Source organism: Centruroides sculpturatus, unplaced genomic scaffold (assembly GCF_000671375.1).
Source record: "Centruroides sculpturatus isolate CEXI.00-Female unplaced genomic scaffold, Cexi_2.0 scaffold443, whole genome shotgun sequence".
Taxonomy (NCBI): Eukaryota; Metazoa; Arthropoda; class Arachnida; order Scorpiones; family Buthidae; genus Centruroides; species Centruroides sculpturatus.
The window spans coordinates 552,298-560,541 of record NW_019384892.1 but is presented as its reverse complement, the minus strand read 5'-3'; the positions used below and the strand labels follow the sequence as shown (position 1 = coordinate 560,541).

The following is an 8,244-nucleotide window of genomic DNA, read 5'->3' as shown; positions in this document are numbered from 1 at the left end:
AAATTTGGTTTAGTTAATAAACATTTATCTAATATACTGATACAGAGAAGTAATTGCGATTGCAAACATCTTATGAATATGATTTATATACATATCTACTATTATTAAATGCGAGATATTTAATGTTTATTCTGGAAGAAAGAAAAAAAATTGCATTGTAAACGGACGATAAATTTTACTTATATTCCAATAGTTTGCTGCTATTAATCAGAAATCCGTTTTGAGCAAAGATAGACACACCTTTTGAATGTTAACAAGTTGATCAAACCTGCTCTGGCACACCACAGGTGGTCGAATGTTCAGCATCTCCAACTTGATAATTGAGTTGCTGTTGTACTTAATTAACAATTACAAACTAGTTTGGATACAAAACGAAATTGTAAGCAATTTTTAAATGTACAGTACAGTACAGTACAACTTAACAGAAGTTTAATACTGAAAAAAGATTTTTTTAAATGTTTTAATAATTTTTTATATTTTATTTTAATAACAACAGTGGACGTATATAATGCTAATCAATAGTTTATTTCGGATTTTTTTTTGTTATAAATTTTCTATTTTTTTTTTTTTTTTTTTTACTTTTTTCTTTTTAAAGAATTTTCAGCCACTTACTTGATTGACAGTTTGATTTCTGAAATTCTGAATTCTCAAATTTTCTTTTCGAGACATTTACGATTACCTGAAATGAAGAAAAATACGAACTGTCATTCAAAAACAATATTAATGTCAATTTAAAATATTGAAATAGCAACCGCCGTACATAGAAATGGAACAATCTCTTTAAAAGACGTCCTTTAATTCTTTATAGTAAAATATATTATATAAGTTTTTAATCTATATTTAAACAAGATGAATATATACGATACTAATTAGCGTTTAGAAGTAATTAAGTTAAAATGTTAAATGATTTAATTCGACTAGAGAAAGTTTATCTTAAAAACTAATAATAGACTTCACAAACAAGTCGACAGTGTAAATACTATTTTTCCTCCTCTCTTTTGCTTATATAAAGTTTTTGTTCGGGTTTAATATAGTCGTTCAATAGAAGTTTACGTTTTCAAAATGGCGTTCTCTAGTGACGTTCTGTATGCTTGATTCAATTTTTTTTCCTGTTGCCCCGGGCGTCAATGCATGCCAAACTCATCGACGTATGACTGCAATTTGCCAAGACGATTGCCTGTCACCAGGCTGGCATATTCCAATAGGTAAAAACTCTTAAGAGATTCTACAGGGATATAAGACATTGGTGAAAACGAATCATAAATTTAATATCTCGTTGCTTTAAAATTAAGATAAACGGATTTATAAAATCAACAATAAAGCTAAAAACTAGAGGTGTAATGGAAATTTTTAATTAAAAATATTTCCTATAGAAATTCTGATATAAACGCATCTATAATATTTGGTAATTTCAAACTCTGTTGCTCCCTATTTGCACATTAAAAAACATTATTACGTAGAATCTTTCTCCTAAAAAAAACTTTAGTTTCTGTATCGGAATGACTTCCTTCACGAATACTTTCATCGTGAAGACCATTAAGAGGAGTAAATAGTAGTGGAATACGGACGTGGATCACGGAATCCATCTAAAAAATTGAGATGAAGAACATCATTGGTGTGCATCATGGATGAGGAAAATCACAAAATTGTAGGAAATATTAATGATAATTGTTGTATTCATATATCTCTTATATTAATTATTTATAATCGAGAATTTCTCATAACTTTAATTACATAAATGTACGAAAACGGAGGAAACAATCATTAACAGAAATTCAATTGATAAGAGTGTGTATCATATATATAACGCTCTAGACATAACTAAAACTAAGTGCTTGTGGTGTAGTGGTTATCACATCCGCCTAACACGCGGAAGGTCCCAGGTTCGAGCCCTGGCAGGCACACTTAATTTTTTTTTTTTTTTNTATAATATTTATATTTTTAAAATTGGTTAAAATTTAGAGAAATTATTCTCTACGAAATTTAAGCTATATACATTCATATTTAATACCAAAAAAAAATTAGAAATTTTTTAAAATTCCGTATGTAATATAGGCCTATACTTGTATATAAATATAAGTACACGTTATACTTATTACCGTACAAGTATACTGTATGTAATTATTTTTCTTATAGTAGTATTTATCTGTATAGGACGATAATAAATGGTTGGCTGCTCAGCAATTACAAGACTGAATCCTTTTTTCCATCCGACCATGCATCGAAACAAATACTTAGAGTGGTTTCGACGTATGTAATTTGTGTAGTTATTTTATGCAGCTTTCGTTTCGACAAACTTCTTCACACAAATATAACTAACTTAATTATAGAATTGCGTGCTATTTTTATAATATTTAGATAAGTTACATATTTAATTTTATATTTAGAAAAGTCATTAGACAAATGTGTGTATCTAAATTTAATAATTGAAAGATTCTGTAAAGAATAAAGAGAGAAATATTCGATCATTCGGAAAACCGAATAGACAATAATAGTAGTGTTCTATTGGATAAAAAAAAAAAGTTTCTTGCGTATCGAATTGATTTACACAAGAGTTCTTTCCTGATTGCATTCCGTTCCGTTAAGAATGACATTTTTCAAGGTTATGCATTCTCCAGTACCGTGAACCAAATAACAAGTTCCAATCAACTTGGTTTTCATTTCTTATAACAATATCTAAATTACACGTTTTGGTCGATTAAAGACTTCAATCGCAACAGAGAAAGAAAGAAGAAAAAAAAAAGAATTAGATATTATTTACGACGTTGCTGGATAATTAAACGGACTCGTCTGATCCTTCAATTTATTATGCATTAAAAGGATCGTTTCTTTAAATTTACGATCCTTTATTCTGATTGTTTTCTTTGCTGTTTAAATCATATATTACCCCATTCGCTAATGGGTAATGCTCATTTTAGTCGATGGAAGCCATAACCGAAATGCTTTATAAATTAGTTTTATAATGACAAGTCTCCAAATATTTTCTCGTATATACTTTAGCAACAATTCGTTTTATTGCGGTATTCGCTTTTCTTCTCTATTCTTTTTTTGTAATAAGTAGGTTAACCGTTTCTCCAAAGTAAATGACAGATTGAAAGTAGCATAGAGTTTTGAAACTCTAGCGAATGGTTGGGTAGAGATTGAGATACTGATTGAATCTTTTGATAAAGAAGGAATCTCCCTTTGTACTCGTATTACGGGATGACAAAAAGGAGGTACGATGTAGGAGAGAGTAAAGAAAAGAATGGAGAGCCAATACAGATAGAAAACGTATTGTATTTAGTGGATAGAAATCTTGTAAAATTGACGTGAAATACTATAAATGTGAGTGCATTAAGTGAATGAATGGATCAAAAGTGATACGACCGATGCTCGAATGTCTTCGTCCGGATCTTTACGTCACCGAAACTGACATATTTTTCAATTTTTTGTGACGTAGGTTTTCGATTACGTCACAAAAAATACTCCTTGTTATAGAAGAAACTTACATCTATACTATCCAGTATGCGTATTAAATAAATAAATAAATAAACTTACATCTATACCGAAATTAGTCTTATATTCGTAATATATCGTAAAAATACATTCGTAATTTGATGACATTTACTTTGTAATAATTAGCAATTTATATTTTACTAATTATGGTTAATGACATAAATGACACGTTTAATTGCATTTAAAGATGAAAACTGCGGTTTTTACTAGCTACATTAATTATTAAACCAATAAAAATGAGTGAAAGAATCGAATATATTATTTAAATACGAAATGTAATTAAAATAAATTAATGGCTTTCTAAATTGCATTAATTATATAGACTAGATGTATGTATGTTTGTATTATTTTTAAAAACTTCTGAAACTAGAAAACATAATTCATATTCGAAATTTATTGTTAGACATTCAAATTCATATAATTCGCTCCCCTCAAATGAAATGACGTATGTTTTTGGAGATTACGTAAGAGTTTTTTAAATTAATTTTTATAATTATATGTCAACTAAGAGTCAATACAAGCAGAAAATTTAGGGTACAGGAATCTTGTAAAATTAATGTGAAATATTACACCTACATCTACTCTGAAATTAGTCTTTAGAAACATGTTTTCCGAGTAATTTCTAAACATNATATTGTATGATATATATATATATATCATACAATATCATATATATCATACAATATGCCAAGTATTACTGGATTTGTATGATATATATATATATCATACAAATCCAGTAATACTTGGCATAAAATATATCTATATTCCATGCTAACAAACAACCACATTGGCAACATATGCAACAACTACAAGGATACAAGTCAACCTACAGGCAGTCTAGACAAACCAGCCAGAAAACTGGAAGAGCTTGGAGCAACTTAATACATTCTTATCCTGAGGAAATAAAGAATGTATAAACTTTAAAGAAACAGACTATATCAAATGCATGGAGGATGGCATATGAAATTCCCAAACACAGAGTAACTTAGAATTAGTATGGAGATGTATAGCCTAAAAGGCTTTAGCCAAAAGACTGTATTAAGAAGTTATCTACAGTATAATCTATGCTATATATAGGCTACTCTACATTATATGTATATATTGCTGGATTTATATTTATATGTTCTTTTGTTTATTGTGTGTTTGGTTTCTAAGAATGCTAAAATTTGAATTTTAAAGTGTAAAATTGTAAAGTGTTTTAAATTTTGAATGCTGTAATGGATAACAAGATTCGTATTTGATTAAGATTTAAATGTTTTGAATCTTTCTGGCTTGAAGATGGCTTTTAAATAAGGCAGTTTGTGAATTAAAATAGTTTACCATTAAATTTCCTCTTACAATTCAGCAAATATAATTTCCAGTTAATACATGTGATGTAATAAAATTAATTTTATTATTTTGTAATTATTAAGAAAAATTAAATTCTTTCTAATAGAATTACAAAGTTTTTCCTGTAATTGTTATAAAACTTTATAGTCATTTTTGAATTGGAACATTTTTCAATATGCAACACAGAAACTACAAGTTTAAATTTTTGAACTTTTTGAAATGTAAAAAATAGCCAAAAATTAAAGAATTAAAATTATTTTATAATATTCCTTTGATAGTAAAGTGCTATGCTGGATCAAAGTCAAGACATAGTTACTAAAACATGATAAAATACACATACTGATGAAAAATAAAATAACTTCAAAAATGCTTGATTATACACACACAATTAAAAACTATCTGTAGATAATAAGGACCAAAAACATTAATTAAAAGTTTTAGTTTCATAGAAAGATGTCTTGAGTGCCTGAATACCACAGATACATGTTTAAAATTTTGCTTTCTACAGTGTGGCATAATGTTCTGATTAAGGTCTAATGTTTCTAGACTTTTGTGAAATAGATATAGTAAAAAAGCTGTGGAAGAGAGAACATATTGAGCACCATCCATTTTTCACAAAATATCTTACTACTTTTGTTAGTTCTGTAGTATATATTTACAGATTTTATCAAAAGTATTTTGTATATTGTGAATATTTGGGATAGATAAGTATTGTATATACAATATAATATTTTGTTTGTCAATGTAATGGCTGTCTGTTATAATTTAAGGTAACAGCATTATCTAAAATTATAACACACAGTGTTATCTGTAACTATAATATAGATATATTGTGTGTGTGTTACAATACACATAAGATAATTGAAACATACAAAATATAGTATTACAATTCTGTCACACTATATTTTGTGGGTGTACAGTAAGCTGTTTTCTAACACTGTCTGAAGTGTAGTATCAGTATCTGAATATGTAAGATTCTGATATAAATAATTAAAAAGCATAATATATCTATGGAATTCATCTCAATGCTGAGCTTGCATCATGCTTATATCCTTAAAAACCAAACTTTTAGAAAATATTAATGTTCTAATTATCACAGTGAAACTTATTGTACAAAAGAAAGACATTCTCACATTTCATAAATTTTTAAAACTATTTTTATTTTATCTGTGAAAAACATATTAAACTATTTTATATTTAAACTGTATTTACATCTTAAACTTCTTGATTATTGCTAACTTAAGTATTTTACATTTTAAGTGAAAAGGATACTAAAAGTAAATTATTGAAAATAACAGTTTAGAATTATAATTAAAGATTATGAAATAATTTAAAATCTTAATGCATTTTAAGTTTAATAACATTTGACTAGTTTATGATTATTTAACAGTGGCAAGATTATCAAGTTTGATGTCATCTCCTATTCTCTAATACAGCAATAAAGTATTTAATTTCTTAACAAAGTCTATTTGATATTTTAATTAGAAAAGAAATATTCAAAAACCTTTTTATAAAAAAATACTAAAAAAATAATTACATCTGCTTATTGATATGATATTCATATAAGAATATGCATTCTTTGAAATAAATTAATGTATGAGATTCTTTACAACAACCAAAAACAAATATTTTGATGCTTTTAAATTAGATAATAAATATTATGTTGATATCACATATACATGAAAAATTATCAAAACCACATCCATACAAAAATAACCTAATATAGTAGACTCTTGTTAATTTGAATTTGTATAATTCAAATTCCCTTTAATTCAAACTGGATGCTAGTCTCCATCTGACTCCTATTTAAATCAATGTAAAATTTTCTTGGAAATTAGAACTTATTGTGCTGCATCCTGTTTATTCAAATTAAGAGCATGTGTTAATTGATTAAATTTCAAAAATGGGAAGATGTTAAAAGATCAAATTTAAAATAAATTAATTTAAAAACGTTTTAAATCAGTTGGTGGATGATTATGATGGTTTATGGTTGCCCTGTAGTGCTTGCTTATTATGGCTTCTCATGACATATTTCTTTATTCCATTGAATGTACTACTGTACCTTTTATTTCCCATTGATTAAACACTATTCTGCTAGCAATGTGATGTTAATGTGCTGTTAAAATGTTTTTTTTGTTCTGTAACATCTAGAAACAATCTCCTTTTAATTTGAACTGTTTAACACCATCCTTTTGAGTTCGAATTAACAAAAGAGTCTACTGTAATTTTAAATTAATTTTCTATGTTTTATCAAAACAGTTTTTTTAATCATCATATGNTAAAAATTGTTTAATAAAGTATAATTTTTCATACTTTTAATAATATAAGTAAGAAGTGTTGTGGATCAGTATTACCTTGCGGTATCCAGGTTAAAAACCACTAGTTTAGTATTTAATTTTTATATTTACAACTATATCAAATGATTATTTAAAAATAAGCAGCAATTATGTCTGTTAAATATAATATAGTTTAAGTAGTAATAAAGAACAATGATGTGATACTGTAGTGTATCTTAAATACTTATAGTAATACAAATGGCCAGGATAAAGAGCAATGAGAATGATTTTTTTTTCTATTTTATCTTTATTATTCGTATAAAAAACATTCTCGCCTAGATAAGATTCTTAAGCTATTCCTTGGAGACATTTTTGAAAAAAATGAACTATTCACTAATTATAAACAGAAAAAAGTAATTACGACATCCACTTTTAACAAAATAAATATAACTACGTTAATAAGTTTATAAGTTTTATCCGAGAATAAATCGAAGTATTTTTTTAACAATAATGATGACATTATTGATAAGAAGAACCATTGAGATAATCTCATCAGAATATTCAAAAATTATGAAATAATTAATAATAAAATAATATTAGCTAATTATTGTTTAAAATTATTACGGTTAGATCTATATTCTATAATAGCACTCCCTTAAAAATTTCCAAAATAATTCACCGAAATGTGCAAGATTATTATGAGATGTTACTTATGTTATGCTTATTATCGAGGTTCGGTTCATATACTGTATATATATATATATGAATAAACATAAGAATACAAGCAATATTCTTTCATCGAGCCCTCAATTAATTTATTCCCATTCAATTTTTCATTATTAGAAAGCTTGTAGTATATCAAATTTACATTGAAAAATAAATAATTTCAATTATAATAAATATAAGTGAATTGATGTGTAACCTATACCATCATGTAATCATTAAAGACAAATTTTTACCCTATTAAAAACTAGAAATCAAGATTTATCCATGAATTTTAGTCATATAGTCAGTCCTGTAGCCAAGAATAAACTGTTGGAGGCTAGATTTATAAATAAGAGGCAAGCTTAAAAATTGATTAACATTTTTCTCTTTTAAAGCTATCACTAGGTTTATTATTTACAGTACATCACGTGTAAAAAAC

The 8,244-nt window shown here is 26.6% G+C and overlaps 1 non-coding gene across 1 annotated transcript; it reads left to right on the top strand.

Moving 5' to 3' along the window:
* Nucleotides 1–1,831: 1,831 nt before the first annotated feature.
* Trnav-aac lies at nt 1,832–1,904 on the top strand. The gene has a single exon. It is a non-coding gene; the product is annotated as a tRNA-Val (tRNA).
* The last annotated feature ends 6,340 nt before the right edge of the window (nt 1,905–8,244 follow it).